We start from the raw sequence: 16,435 nt of genomic DNA on the forward strand, positions 1-16,435 counted from the left end.
GGGTTTCTGACTTTCTACAAAACATGAGTGATGCTCAACACGCAGCGTCACCACACTGATATATTTCCTCAGCAGTCTGATGGGCCCAGCAGACTATATGTCCTGCATTTTGCGGTTCATCATTTCAGAGGAGAATGAAATTTCCTTTGAGACACTAACTGCCATCTCATCCTTTCAAATAAAGCCTCACCATGTTATGTTCTTAGCTGGCCGGAGGCAACAGAGACCCATCACAGCCTTGTGGACCCAGTGGACATATGTCACCAAAGACACAAGGAGGCATTTGGAGGCTCAAGGACACCATAAGGAGTGTCTCCCTGCAAACGCTAAAAATTCAGGGAGAAAAGAGGAAAATAACCCCCTACAGCTGCAAAAGATGGTATTTTGGTGCTATTTTGTATTTGTATTTTCTATTTTGCACAAGAACTTACTTACAGGCATCAAGTGTATATGTTATACATTCAAGTAAGACCAAAAATGAGTTTGATAACAGGAACTCAGAAAGGCCCTTTTGTAGGCATTGATAACTATCAGCTAGCCTATGCTGTTTGATAGCAAGTAAGTTGAAGTGTTTGACTGTTTTCTTATGAATTCAGTCCAGCAGTCCATGGTGCTTTCTAACAACTAGCTGCATAATTTAAAGTTACAGGTCAGATATTATTCAGTTTTTGAGATTTGACTCTTATTTGAGCAGTGTGGTGGTCGGCTCTGACACCTCACAGCAGGAACTTTCTGGGCTTGAACCAGTCGGCTGTTATCTTTCTGTGTGAGGTTTACATGTTCTCTCAGTGTCTGCGTGAGATCCCTCCGGGTTCCTCCCACAATCCAAACGCATGCAAATGAGCTTAATTGGCAACTCTAAATTGTCCATAAGTGTAATGGTGATAAATAATGGATGAATGGAATCTTATTTGACAGTATAAAAGTTTGACTTCATTCATTTCATTTAGGCTTTCAGACTGGCCATTTTTGCAGGAAAATTGTGAGTATTTGGAGAATATTTTTGGATCTTTAAGATCAGGTTGCATTTGTGTGAAATCCTTCCAGTCGGGTGAGGATCACATATCAACTATTGTTTTCATGTAAATTACATAAGCCCAGTTTTTCTGATCACCTTGACTGTATTTTCCAGCTTTTAGTAATTATAGAAGAGAAAACTCTCAGAGCTGCCATACAATCACTCTGTGTGCTTCTGTCAGAGCTAAAGTGAGGTTTAATGAGCACAAAAAATTTCAGTCTGATAGTGTCACTTTGCCAAATGTGACTCCTGAAAGAAATTCAGCTCCATAGACCCACATGAATGCATTTCTTTTTTTTTATTTACCTGTGAAAATCTCTGTGACAAGATTTCTGAAAGCTCCAAAGCATTTTCAGGGATGTGTGATTCCCAGCCCCGTGATAACTAAGAGCCTTGTCACGGTCCATAATGTGGCATATGGAGCAGATGTGGTGAGAATGCATGACCTTTTAGGTCGCTGAGAGGGACACAGTGACACCTCAGTGGGACCCTCCATCATCGAGCACTTCAGAGGACTGTCATAGTCATGACAAATACAACCCAGAACCATTTATATTGAATCATGACAGCTAATGACAAATGCCCATCACGGTGGAGCTACAACCTGATTAGTGTCGAAGCATAAGAGGCTCTGGAAGGAAGTAGCTTGATAGCAAATGACTGCTGCGTTGGAACCTCCAGAGACTGTCATACTTATAATGATGTGTGTTTCAAAGGCAAAATAACATCCCTATGATGAAAGTGCATCTCACCATGTGTTATCATAATAGGCCTCCATTGCAGTCATCTCCGCTGTGCTTGGCTTCAGTTCAGTCATTTAAGTGCCTCAGAGACTGAAAGGATGATTCTGGGGGGTTTACACTGTGACCTCCATCATCATAACTAATCTCCTCATTGTCACCTTCATCACTTGGACATCAAATAGTGCATGTTTTATTGTACTCAGCTTCTAACCGGTACCTCAAAGACATTATCAAGTTAGTCTATAAACAGCACTGAAACAGTATTTCACTAAATCTTGTTCAACTTTTTTTAGGCTAGGAATGATTTGTTTATCTCAACTACATGCACAATTTTTTTGTTTTCCCTCAAAGGCTCAAACAATCCAGTCTTACATATTGATTAGCAGATGCTTTTTGGGGCCCTGAGCAGTTGTTAAGAATTCAGCCCTGCCTTTTTAATGGAAATCAAGGGTGAAGCATGTATAATCCATACACATGCTTTGAATGATTTATTACCTATTATTTTGGTATGGAACCAATTTGTTTCATTAAATGCATTTGTTTATTTATTGAGCTGTTGGGATGAGGTTAAAAATTAATAAGCAAATAATTGCCAACAAAAGCAATGCTTCATGCAAGCTGCTCAGTGAAATATTGCTTTGCAAAGTGATCCTGAGCGATCCCCACACACTCTTAATATGCACAGCAAAATGTTCCCTGCAACCTTTATTAAAAAGCCCTTATATGACTAATGGAGGATGTCACACGTACTCCATCACTGATGCTCAAGTCATGCACTGTGATGTTTAACATACAAAAACCACAGAATGTGAAAGGGCAGTGTCATTTAGCCCTAAATTATGTATTTTTTGTGGGTCTTTTTTGCAAAAACCTTTTCTAAAACACCTGCACTTCAATTGTTCAATTGCAGTGTGTTTGTGCGCGTGGGCGGGTGTGTGTCTGTTTATCTATGTATATTCAGTATTGTTTTCCTTCATATGGCAATGACTGCAGATGCATTTTTATTTGTGTATTCCTCTCTATTTCCCTATTGCATAATCACAATAAAGCTGAACCTTGAACCTTCTCCGGCTTGACCACCTCGTACTTGAACCCATTATGTTTAAAAAGCTAAATAAGCAATACCAGTGGTACAAGTACAGCAGCACTATTGTGTGTGTGTAGCGGTTTACAAGTTATGCTGAGGGGGAAATTCTTCATCGGCATCAGTGTGCCTGCAATATTTATAATATAGATGTCTTGTTGTTGTGATGCTACTCACTTTCAGCTTTACAGACATATCAAAATATCTAATAAATAAAACCGGATTAATGCGATGGTTAGCTCATATCGATCATCACCATCGTGTTATGGGGAATTTGTAGTCACTGTGAGTAACCCCACAAAAAAAACATCTTGAAAAAATATTTATTATCAAGTGTATGACAACATTTTGTTTTGAATAGAATCATGCGTAGTGTTCCTTAGCTTTGCTGAGTTTCGTTGCCCGCAGCACTCAGGGAAAAAACATGATGAGCGTGATGATGAATGTGTATTACTACAGTACTGTGTTAGTGCAGTATGTCGAGAGCCAACAGGTATGTATGGGTGAGCACATGTCTCCAAATTTCTTTGGGTATCTCTGCTACCTCAAAATCTTCTGACATCCTTTTGAAGAGTGAAGGTTGGAGGCTTGTAGAATTTGACAATAGTTTGAATGTAGCAGTGAGCTTGGAGTGTACTTGTGGAGCTTGAATCTGCTGTCTTTGTGTTGGAAGACCAACATCTTACCATCAAAGTCTTCCTTAATGAAACATCTTTATTGCATATAATCATCATTCTGACCTGAAAAGCAGGAAATTCATGATGATTATTCTGTACTCTGACATCTGTGACAGCCGGGCCTGAATGTCACTGCAAAGCCTTCCAGTGTTCTACAACCGCACTAAAACATCAACAATCACTGCTGCGATGTTTATAATTACAATTTAAATTGGACTCAGATTAGAAATTAAATAGTTATTTACACACATGGCGAGATGGCACAGCTGGAAAACGGCCAGGATGACAAGTGCTGCGCTGCTTTGTTTTCACGCAGCTGTGGTGTGTGTGTGTGTGTGTGTGTGTGTGTTTGTGTATTTGTGCTCTCATGCTGATGAACTGAGATTTAAATGCAAACAAATCATGACAATGATTTGACCGCATGCCTTCATGTGCCTCTGGATAATTTCAAGGATCAATGTTGTTTATTTGTCCCTGCACAACAGTTGGTTGAGCAACTAAATGAGAGTTTATAATCCCCTTCATCACTCGAACATGCACACAGGTAATTAAATTGTGAACAAATTATGATAAAAATAAATCAAATAGAGCAATACATACTGTTATTTCTATATATTTTTGTACACCCAGGAAATAATTTTGTGCATTTATAAAAGTTTGCATATGGGTGAATATAAACAGCGGCAACAACATGGTGATGATAATAAATGTTTGGCATCTAGTAATATCACCTAATTTCTTTGTTTTTCAAGTTCATTGCAGCACAATAAAAAAAGAAGAAAAGAAAAATGTCCATTTGATGATCTAAGTGGTCGCCTGTGCCCTGATATTCCCCATTTCTTCTTTGACCACAGGACAGAGTCATTTGGCCTCTGCAACTTTCACAGAAACGGACACAAAATTAGATTGAAGTCATGCTCAGCTGGTCGCGTCTCTCACAGAATATCATTGTTGTCATTGGTGGGGAAGGATCTCCAGTCAGAGGGCCTGAATGCCAAATCATTTCAGATGTCCTCAGGTCATTTCCCTCAGTGAAACTAGAGATTTTATAAGATGTGATATGATTAAGGACACATCTTAATGACATGTTTCAAACCAATTTAGCAAACTTCTCCCAAAATGCTACATCCAAGCCAGATTTCTACTTGATACAAAACATGGCTGTATGGCAAGATTGGTATTTCAGTCTGGACCACAGTGGCCCAGTATTATCTCTAACTATTTGATGGATTACAATGAAACTTTGTACAGACATTAATGCTCTGCAGGATATGAATCCTAACAACTTTAGTGACACCCTGACCTCTCATCTACCTCCGCCATGAGGTTGGCATTTGTGGTTTTTAAACGAAATGTCTCTCTGGACGGCAGGCAATTTGAGGGGGAATTTCACTTGTTAGTTGAATGACTGAAGTGACCCTCCATCCCTCTCCACACCCCAAGGTCACTAAAAGGCGGACTGTGGTCTGTGTCCAAACGTACAGCCAATAAATTACACAGCACTAACAGCGCAGGAAAGTCCAATTGGACGCGTTTTAAAAAATCTCAAATGATGGCACTCCACCACTCAAATCTGTGCGACTCGAGGCAGTGAGTGAGACAGATGAGTGAAAACTGTCAGAGAAAGAAGTGAGTCAGAGAAAAGTAATTTCACTTGGTGTGCTCCAAAAAGACAAAACAGACCATGAAAACCTTTCATCAATAATGGACAAACCCTTCCATGTTCATTCTTGCCAAGGGCAGTCTAAAACTTCTAGCTCTCATATCTGAGACTGTGGGGATTATTAAAAATGGCAATGATGTGAAGTGCCACTACTAGACAAAGCACAGATAAGCGTTTTAATACCTTTTGTAGATACCCACTCAAATGTGAACTGAGGGCAAAGAAAGTATAATACTTAATATGGCACTGAACTGGACCAGCGAACGCCTACTGAGAACAGATATGCACGGTGTCCAGTTACAGCAGCACCAGCATAGTTTCACCATGTGATAGCACCACTGCAACGTGACAGGCAGGTGTACGTGACTGGGTCAAATTTTTCATTTTATTCCCTGAGGCACATTCTCTTATTTACTTTGTGATAATGAGCGACAGTGTGCTGAACACACACTCGCGAAAATGAAGTCTCACTTATTCACTGAATTGCAGATGATATCTGTGCATGTGTGGAGAGCAGCTGTCATAGTTTGACTTTGCATTAAGGACGGCTTTGCTTGATGTTACTTCTGTTTTTATAACATTGTCTTCATTCTTAACTAACCTCGGGGCATCCACAATTACAGTTACTGCCACCATACTCCCATATATTTACATCTCTGTGACTATGTGTTTGGGATCTGAAGTTTACCACTGAGGCACAGATGAATCACACTTAAAAATCCATCTTTAACTCTGCACTACTGCAACAACAACAAACAAACCTTAAACTACTGAATGCACAACAAAGGGCTGGTGCTAATTTTTTCCCCAAAAAATGAAGCGTTCTGGCTGTCAAACACAAACTGTGCAGCACACCTGACTTAACTTCATTAGCATTTGCCAAAAGTGAGTAAGCAGCATGGCTTGTGACAGACGCAGGCTTCCAGTGCAGCATCGTGATGGATGGAGAAGTTGACGCACTGTTCCCAACTCCGCAAGCTACTCCACTCATCGTACCTCTGTTGCGGAGCCAGATGTGGCACGATAACTCATTTAGTATTTCAGTTTTTTTCTACAGCAGAGAGGCGAAGCGATTGAAGCGTGCCGGTTACGCACTTAACACAAAACCTGGGCTCCTCCTCGCATCTGCTTTCCACCACAATTATTCAAATGGCTCCACCAGTTTGCTGCTTTTAGTGAGCTCGGTCTGATCAACAGGCTGCTCGTGTCATTGTGGATTCATTATAGGTCCATTAGCCAAACCCCTGTCTTCAAGCGTAGCTGTTACGTCTTTGTTAAAAAGGGCAGTTTTTATCCGTTTTATGTTTTTTTTATGACTAGTGAGAGTAATAGCTCAACCATTTACGTAATAAAAGGGTGATCTGGAAATTTAGGATCGTTATTTCTTTGTCATCATCTGTGTGAGAGAAGTCACCTGTGTGTGTGTGTGTGTGTATGAGCAGGAGAAGGGTAGGACATGCATTGCTCATGTTGGGAGGCGTGTAAATCTGTTTATACTGTCACATTGTTGGGAGTTGGCTTCCTTTTGGAGATGAAATGCAAGTGCTCACAAGGAAATTAATTTGAAGTCAGTGTAACGTCTTCTGAAGTGAAGTCATGTGAAAACACGACTTGGTGTGTGAGTGTGTAACAGGTTGGAAGAACAGGTCATGAGTGACGACAGGAAAGGGAGACAGGTAACACCCAGCCTTAACCTGACAACACGACAGCATGCAAAAAGAGCATCCTCAAAGTTTATTCACAACATTCATCGTCACTGCATCCCGCCGCCCATTTCTCCATCCCCTTACTTTCCCCCCAATTCCTCCTTTTTTTCTTTAATCAACAGAATTGAGAGCTGCTTTTCAGAGCAAGAAAAAAGAATTCGGTCTCGGTCCACTGGCCAAAGTAATAGAGAAATGACTGGAGCAACAGACGATGATTATTTAGAGCTTTTATTTATTTATTTGTTTAGATGTTATCTGGCGTCAGGGCTGAGGAAGGGGAGAAAAGCAATATTCATTTTTTTCTAATGGGGCTGCCCTCCACAGATAATGTTCCAGTGTTATTTCCTTTCTCCTGGATTTCTCATGCAACAAAGTGTGCTGCGAATGCAAAGTGCTGTGCTCATTCTTCCAACCAGACAAAAATAAAACTATTCTTTGAAGGAGAATAGTCAATTACAGATTGAAGATACTTGAAGCTAAACTATTAAATACTCATCTTCCAGCTTAACAGATTTTAATTTCATAGATAACTGCTACAATCGGGCAGTACTTTAACTATTTAATTCCTCTTTGCTTCATCATATCCTAGTATTGAATAAGGTCGATGAATTCTGTGGGCCTGAAGATTTTCTTCTCGACCAGTTAGCACAAAGCATCTAGTATATCACATGGGATGATCAGAAACATAACTACATCTGTAGACAGCCTGTGTTTCACCAACTTTAGTCATGCTCGTCTTGTCTTTATGCATCTGCACCTAATAATTTTGTACATAAACTTCTAGAGGCAGTTTTTACATGCTGTGAGGTTGCAGCTCTCGTTAAAGTGAAGTGCTGTTTAACATCAGCATGAATGACTAATTTTATAGGAAATAATGTGCCCATAGAAATGACAGGGTTTCCTTTTAATGAGCTGCTCTGATGCGGCCCTTCCCTTGTGGAGACATGTCATGTCAAAGCTAGATGGACTGACTAATGCCAGATTGATTCGGGAGACAGGCAGGCTCTACGAAGCTAACAAATCCACTCATCCACTCCCTTTAGCACTCGCCCTGACTTCATTCATTCATTCCTTTTCCCATTTCTTTTTGATCTGACTTTTCTGTTTCATTTGTTTTCTCACAGTTTCAGTGTGTGTGTGTGTGTGTGTGTGTGTGTGTGTGTGTGTGTTGTATTCATGTTCTGTTTTCATCTGATCTTGTGGAAAGCCTTCACAGAAGAGTGGAAGCTGCAGAGCTGTCTGTGTGTTTAGGATGCAATGCAATCCTCCCAAAAAAACCGCCATCACTCCCGTGTCCAAAAAGTCACTATGACCACCGTGCTCCACCTGGCTCTCACACCTCTGGACAATGAGGACGATGTTTGAATGCTGTTCATAGACTTCAGCTCAGCATTCAACACAATCATCCCTCAGCATCTGGTTGGAAAGTTAGCCTGCTGGGCCTGAACAGGTTAATGGATGACCATACACACCAGTTCACCAGGGCAACATTGCACATTGCCACTTTACACCTACTACTGTTTACAGTGAGTGCTCAACCTGCACTTTATACTGTTTATATAGTTTACATTATCTGTAAGCAATGTTCTGGTTGATGCTTACTTTCTGTGTTTACTGTTTTCTCGTGCACTGTGCCTTACATATAGTCATGGGTTGTTTGCACTACGTACAGTTATTTATAGGATGTATTTAACTTTTCATGTAGTGTAGTGTAGCACCTGGTCCCTGGAGGAACATTGTCTCATTTCACTGTTCACTGTACTACTGTAAACGGCTGAAATAACAATAAAAAACCACTGGCCTTGACTCAAAGTCCCTGTTGGTCCGATGTCTTTAGTGCATTACATGCATTGCACATACTCAGACTGGAATCCTGAGCTGTCACTCAGACAAGAATAAAATTTATACACTTGATCCAGCATATATCAAAGCTCATTTGACAACAAGCATAATTATCTCCTGCCCTCCTGTTTCTTTGTGATATTTAAACTTACCAGTGCATTTATAGACATCCAAGCATCTTATTCAATTTTACACATTGCTCATTAATCTACAGGTTACAGTTTCCATAGTTTCTACCTTCAGAAGAAAGATAAAAGACACAGAAACAGATGAAAGAGGGTGAACAATTACATGGAGCCCATTAATCCAGTGAAACTCAGGGAAAACGGGAAGCTTTTTAAGACTACCCTGTCTGTTCCGGCTTACTTTTGCATCTCATGGTGAAGCCTAATGATTTGTTTGAAAGCCAGCTCACTGCTCCTGGGAGGGAAGCATGAATAGAAAACGGCGAAGCAAACAAGCCCAGCCAGGTGTGCACAACAGCGAGATGGGAGCAGAGTCGCAGAGCCAGCCAACGTGGCATTCAGAAAGGTGTGAGAGGTGCCCTTCTCTGCCTCTAATGCATCCGGGGGAGGGTGATTGATTTTTTTGCGCAGAAGCCGGTGTCTTAATGTCCTAATGCATTGCTCTGTCACACAGGGCTGCCTTGGCAAGCTGCCCTTTCTGCAGACTGATCCACCGCTCGATTGGATGAGACCAGGGTAAATAAATAAAGAGGGAGACCAGGAGAGGAGGGCTGGAGGAGGAGACGGATGGGCAACAAGCATGATTACACCTTCAGATAAACATAAACACATGCACACACGCGTACAGACACACACACACACATGCTCACTTTATTCTCCTATAAAACATGGCTCCAAAACAGTTGTCAAATACACACACGCACACACATACACACACGGCGATTATTTCAGAACTATGTTTGTTGCTTCTTTACTGGATATTGATTTGAGAAGGTGAGGCCCAGTTCATTTCAGGCCACAGGCTCCTGTTGTTGTTTCATATCTGAAGGAGGATAACTCTAAAATCAATGCATTATTTGACAGCATTTTCATGTGCTTTTACTTTGGTGAGAAGAAGCCACAATAGCTCATGCTTTCTTGCTAATGCAATTCTGTCTTCTAAGACATATGCTCATACGCATCTATTGTGTTGTAGCAATTTATATTCATTGGCAAAATTTTGTTTGTATGGTGCACAAATGCAAGGATTTGGAGGCTGTGTGGGGTGGTGCCATGTAAACCATTTGCCATCGACATATTTGGAAGGTTCACATTAACACTCATGTTGTCAAGTTTTGACATTTCATTTTCAACTAAATGTCTCGTAATAAATCATTCACTTCCAGCAGGTTGCAGCTTCTCCATAAGAGGGAGCTGTCTGGTCGTCCTCAGACCGATTCTAAACACGCAGCTGCTATAGGAAAATTAAGTTAAAAGCATGTCCCAATATGTCAAAAATTGTTTTTTGCAATTGCCCAAATAAATGGTGGCACTGTATGTTTCTGGAAACCACCAACATTTCAGTTCTCCATTTTATGCTGCGACAAGGCTGTGCTTGAGGTTCGGCTTGGTTTAGTCACAACAAACACTTAGAGAAAACACTGTGTTTTGGCTTAGAATTGTCACTTTTGGAGCTCCAGTGGCGCAACCGGTTAGCGCGCGGTACTTATACGACAGTATTCAGCAGAGCAATGCCGAGGTTGTGAGTTTGAGCCTCACCTGGAGTTTTTCTGCAGTTTCACAGTTATGGGACTAATAAAGGATTTTCTTATCTTATCTTCTCTCTTATGTGAACACGATGTGACACTGATGCTCTAATTGAAAAGTGTCATGAGGCACCTTTTGTTGTGATTTGGCGCTATATAAATAAATTGAACTGAACTGAATGTTAACCGATTCTGTATGAACTTACAAAACAAACGTCCATGGTTTGCAATATCAACATTTTATAATGGCAACTGGGCTGCTTTTTTTTTCAGTGTAATCCCTCAGTACTTGCAAATGAAATTTCATTCACTTTCATTGAATTGGAGGTCGCAGCTGAAATCCCTGAGACAGATGCCTTTCAGCTTGAGCACATTCTGGACACAATTCTACATTCAAGGCTTGTTCAGACGAGGTTATTTTTTTAGTAAGTTAGGTAAACTGACCCTTTATAATGTGTTGAAGGCTTTTCATTAAGGGCACTGTTTGTCCTTGTCCTAAGAGGCTTTTACTATGACCACATGGCCTTTCTATAGCCATAAGTTTATAGTTTTAGGAGTATTTCTAGCTGTTCGGAACAAAAATGGCAAGAAACTACTGAAAAGGTAGAACTTTGAAAATACATTCAGTGTGAAAGTGCTGTCTGCTATGGTGAAGAAAAGCACAATTCATGTGGACCTGTGTTTCTCTGGAATATACTGTTGCAAAATACTACCATATGGACAGAATTAATAATGTATATTCTGAAGATGATTCTGTGTAGCAGCAGGAGCAGCAAAGTCACAGCCATCTCTCTAATCATTCAGCTCTTGCTTACTGTAATGTTACTACACTATTAAAATAAATGAGAACCACTCAAGCCTTACTGTTAATGGGCGTTCATTAACAGATTTTACTCTCTTGGCTTCTAATGAGAAATTACAGTAAGAAAAAAAGCTGTCATATCTGAGATGTGTCAGATTTTAAGTGGGCAGATTGTTCATTATTGCCCACTTTGGTCTGATTGATGTGTTGTGTCGGACAACAAGATTCCAGCTTTTATAAACATGTCGTAATTGTGGGCTTTTGCAGAACTAGTTAAATTTTCACCAGAGGTCTTCAAGATTTATTTCCTCATTTCAAAGGAGATCGGATCAGTAACAACAAAGAAATTATCTGCATGATATGGCCATGATAAATAAAACGCCTGCAGACTGTAGATTCTGGTATCCAAGTCCTGCATGTGCCAATTTCTGTCTCGAGAGAAATAATTCTTCAAGAAGAGCATTTGTGTTGCCAAAAAATTGTAATTTGCGGCTTCAATGGAGTGTTAAAATGTAATGACCCAGGGTAGAGCGGAGTGAGGAGAAGACTTTGGAATTAGCTTGCATCAAGGGACTCTTTGTGAGCTCCTTCACCACTCCCCACCTCACAAACACATAATAAATAAAAACAATAATTATTTGAAATTATGCGTACAGGCAAAGACATGCAGGATTTTACAAGACAGGCATTCTGTAAACAGACCAACACGGCAGGCTCGTGTTGAATGCTTGATGGGATAAAACAGACATTGATTCAGTGCCACATACCTTGACTTTGCACTGCCCCTGTGCCCTTTCACTGTAAAGTCCGCTGTGGAAACTGTACTCAGGAGAGTTTATTCTATAGCAAACAACACACTCAGTTCATTGCTCCCACTGGTACTGGAGGAAAACCAATATAACATTTGAGTGCAAATGGCAAACTCTCACCACAGGAAATGTAAACTGCAGGGCGCTGACTCCTCTCCATTGCGATGCTGAAGTGAGCACTGAGCTCTCAACCCACAATCATGGTATCCTCCATGGCAGTGGTGAACTGTGACCTTGGGCCATGGGCCTTCAATGGAACCATGTGAGCACAAGTGGCAGTGAACAATCCAACAAAGCAATAAAAATAATAACCAGAGCCCTGTGGCACAAGTTCAGCATATTAAAGGTTTCTTCTACTCTATATGGCTTCAAAACACCCAAAGGCTGTTACAGGAAACCAGGGAGATGCAAAGCTGTGCAAATGATAAAAGCAACTGAAAGTAAATATTAATTAAGTATTTATTAAGTAAAATATTAATTTCTTTCCAGGTGGATCCAATCATAATCCAGTGTGCTTTGTTTTTGTTTGAGCTTAGGCAAAAACAAATTGTAAGATATTGGCAAATCATCTCACACACAACTCAGCAAAATACAGTTGACTTAGACCACATTCAATGTCAAATGCATATGTTCACTTGTATTATACAGGCCTTGATTCCAGTGACTGAAGACCCCGCCCGTCCGCCAGAAAGGAGGGGGACGCACCCATCAGCAGAGAGATGATCACTGGCCCATTTCCTCACTCCATTATATTAAATTACTGTTTGGCAAGTCCAAGTTTGTAGCTATAATCAGGAAATTATTACTACAGTTTCAGTAAATAAAACTAGTAATAGTTTATTCATTCTTGTGCCTTCACTGAATACCTTGAAGACCCTGATGGTTCACTCTCTCCGTCCATCCCTCTTTTTTGTTTTTTTCTTGGTGCAGACTGGTTTGAGTAAACACAATGGATCGGGTAAAAAGGGTTTGGTTGTTTGTATCGGCGAGGAGCTGCTGCGCCTCTACTTGCAGCGTACTTTGGAGAAGGTACTCCGAGGTGCCAGTGTGACTGTAGCTCCACAGCAAAGTGTTCGTAATTGCTGCCTTTGCACTGCAATGGACAGTAAGAATATGTTGAGAAAGAGCACTGTGTGTGTGTGTGTGTGTGAGTGAGTGAGCACATTTATTTTGTGTTTTTGAATGAAGGCAAAGTGACTTACTCCTCCCTTATGCTTCAAGCACATTACAGACCCTGTCTCTTCTGTCAGCAGCTGTCAAAGAAAAGCCATCCACATTTTGCAGTGACAAGCGCCTGCGGATACACAGCAGTCCTGAGATCTGTAGCCTGTCTTTTATACAGGGCTCAGATGGTGTTCATAGCCCTCTCATCCTCGCTGTGCTGAGAGCAGGGCTGAACTGGTACTTTTAAAGATGAAAACAAAGGCCGGTTTAGATTATCATCCCATTTTAAAGCTTTAACGCATTCTGCTTTCTGTCAAGTTTTCCTGGATTCCTGTGCAGCTGCAGCGTATATACTGTGTATATACTGAACAACAAAGGAAAGATTAATCAATTGCTATATTCCCTGTTAATGTGCAGACATTGTTTTTAATATTTTTGCCAAGTTATATGTTACACTAAATGTGCAAGGTGAGAGTTAGTGTCACATTTACAGGATTACAATAAATCCAATCACATCGTTTACACGAAATCCATTTACATGTGCTATTACTTCCTTGGTAGGAAGTAATCGGCTTCTAATACCTGTCATTATAATACTTTCAAATCCTGTTTTACAATTTATTTTGACCTCTTTAGGCAGAATGTAACTCACCATAACTGCAACATTTGATAGTTGTGTAAAATAAAAGAAACAAGAGCCCAAAAGTATGTGAATGTTCAATCAAAAACACTAGAGGGCCCCTGGGCTAAAATGTGCAGTGGGCCCCCACTGACTGCACCTCCTCTTTTCTCCCACTTTCACTGCATTGAGCGGAGATGATTATGCTATGCCAAGAAGTACAGAAATGAGTCATATCCTGTTGATACATATTACATCTACAATGGTTATGTTGCTAGGTGATGACAATATTCAGTGTTTATTGTATTACTTACAGGCCCTGCGGGGTATGGTGGACACTGCTCAGCCTGCTTCAGAGGAGCTTAAACAATACATTATGTTTTGCTGATTTTTAAACTTGCTGCAACTCAAATTTCCTTGAGATAAATAAATAAGAATTGACATGACTTCACTCATTATATGTGTATCCCAAAACCCATAAATGATGTGTTGAAGCATTGACGCTTCCTGAACCTGGAGCTAATTGATAGCCCAAACCGTGACCAAAAGCATACTAAGGTCTGTGGCCATGCTGGACTGTATGTACACAAAACGTCCTTGTCTTTGTCTCATGCTAAACTAGTTAGTGTTAGAAACGTCCTGCTACCGACTGAGCACTACAGCTCTGATCCATGTCAGTTTTGGTTGTGCTGAGATCTTGTCTTGATGTTATTCACTCATAAACAAGTGGGGACTGTGGGAAGTGGTCTTTAGTCCCATGGCTGCCATAGCAACAATCCTGTCCATGCTTATAAGTGTGAGCTGTCATCTTTCAACCTCACTCATGCAGTGGCTGCCTGGTTGAAGTGATAATGGCCGAAAATGGAGGTCAGATCACACAGGGTCATTGTCTGCAATGGCACATTCGATGATTATCTCTGCAGCTGTTCTACATGGTTCACTGCAGACTGCTGTTAAAGCTGTCCATCAGACAGGAATAAGTCAGCTTCTCCTTGGAGTTAGGACTCATCTACAATATGGACACCCACACACGAGTAAATGTCATCACACAGACTGAATGCAAAAATGAAAAAGTTAAAAACAAAAACCCGTGACTAAACGCTCCATGACAATGAGGCATGGATATTAGACATTTTGAGCAGTGATCACAAGTTGACCAACGTGCTGGTTGTTCGGTGTTTGTTGAATGCTAACTCCCTGTCCATTTGAATGTCACATAGTGGCACGAGAGAATTCAGGAGGAGTCCAGGCAAGGTCAGAGGAAAAGAAAAGGGTCACAGTCAGAAGAAAGTATATCAAGTGTATAATCACTAGCGAGACGCTGTGTCTCTTTCTACATCTTCATCAGCCCAGCCACTAATTAAGACTAATTAGTAGGCACTAGGGAAACAGGCAGGCTCAAAAAACTTAATTAATGTGAGGACCCATGATGTCTGGGCATAACAACTTCCTCAGCACCTGCTTAGCACGAGACAGCACATTAACCTACAGGTTCTCGTAGGTCTCCAGACAGTATACAGACATTCAGCAGAATCTTTAACCAGCTGTTGCAACCTTTGAATAGCAGTGCAATCTGAGGTGGTCGTGCCGCAGCCAAACTGATCGGTTGATAAATGGCCTTGCTCCACGCATGGCAATAATCTTGGTCATTAAGAGCAAGAGCACAGTTGCCTGCAGCTATGAATTTCACAGATTATCAAAGTGACCTTTTTAGAAATATTGTTGCAATTACAGTTAATCAGAAAACATTTGCTGCACCGCATATTTGTCTCTTTTTTGTCTGTTTTTTGTCTCTTACAAATATGATTATTAATTAGGTATGATGAATAATAAGTCGCGCTTGTGAATCTCAGAGTACGTAGGTGTCAGTGGAAAGTGTGTGCCTTTGTGTGTGCAGACACATTGTTGAGCACGGATATGCTACTTCACTGTTTATTGCTGGGTCATGTGTTGGTATTTGGACTTAGACAGGAACAACAAAATTAGATGTAGATGGCGACAAACCTAAAGGACAGACAAACAGTATTGAAATGGGAAGCTCTTGTTGGACTGCTAGGAACCTACAATGTGTGACCATTGGAGACAGACCAAAGTGTCAGCTGTCCTCAGGTGGCCTCACTAGGTGGTCTACTTGTACTGGAAATAAATACATACACGTGTCCCTGAAAATCCTGGAGCAAGGTACCTTTGGGCATTTGGATGAGATGCAAAGGGTAGCTAACTGTAATGTAAATTCATCTGCATCAATGTGTAACCATCAGCAAATGCTCAACGCCACATTCTCAGAGTAACAAAGTCTCAAGATGGGTAGTGGTTCGAGGTGGAGTGGTGGGTCATACACACAACCTTGGCCAAGAAGACCCCCGGTCTTCTTCTTCAGTGGCTTTAGAGACACATGAATGACAAAATGTTGTCTGAATTTGACGAGATGGTATGACAATGTCTTGGTGAAAGTTCATCAAGCTCAGGCGTTTCTTCCTTCTTTCAACTGTATTTGAACAAAATGTGATTCCAACAGTGCAAAACACAACTCTTTTGTCTTATGGTTAATCCCGCAGCCAATGTTCTCTGTTAGGTGACATAAAAGCCAACCGGCA

At 40.9% G+C, this 16,435-nt stretch overlaps 1 non-coding gene across 1 annotated transcript; it reads left to right on the forward strand.

The window, feature by feature from the left end:
- The first annotated feature begins 10,371 nt into the window (after positions 1-10,371).
- On the forward strand, positions 10,372-10,465 carry trnai-uau. Its single transcript has 2 exons — positions 10,372-10,409; positions 10,430-10,465. It is a non-coding gene; the product is annotated as a tRNA-Ile (tRNA).
- The last annotated feature ends 5,970 nt before the right edge of the window (positions 10,466-16,435 follow it).

The sequence above is a fragment of the Scatophagus argus genome, chromosome 21 (genome assembly GCF_020382885.2).
Source record: "Scatophagus argus isolate fScaArg1 chromosome 21, fScaArg1.pri, whole genome shotgun sequence".
Lineage (NCBI taxonomy): Eukaryota > Metazoa > Chordata > Actinopteri > Scatophagidae > Scatophagus > Scatophagus argus.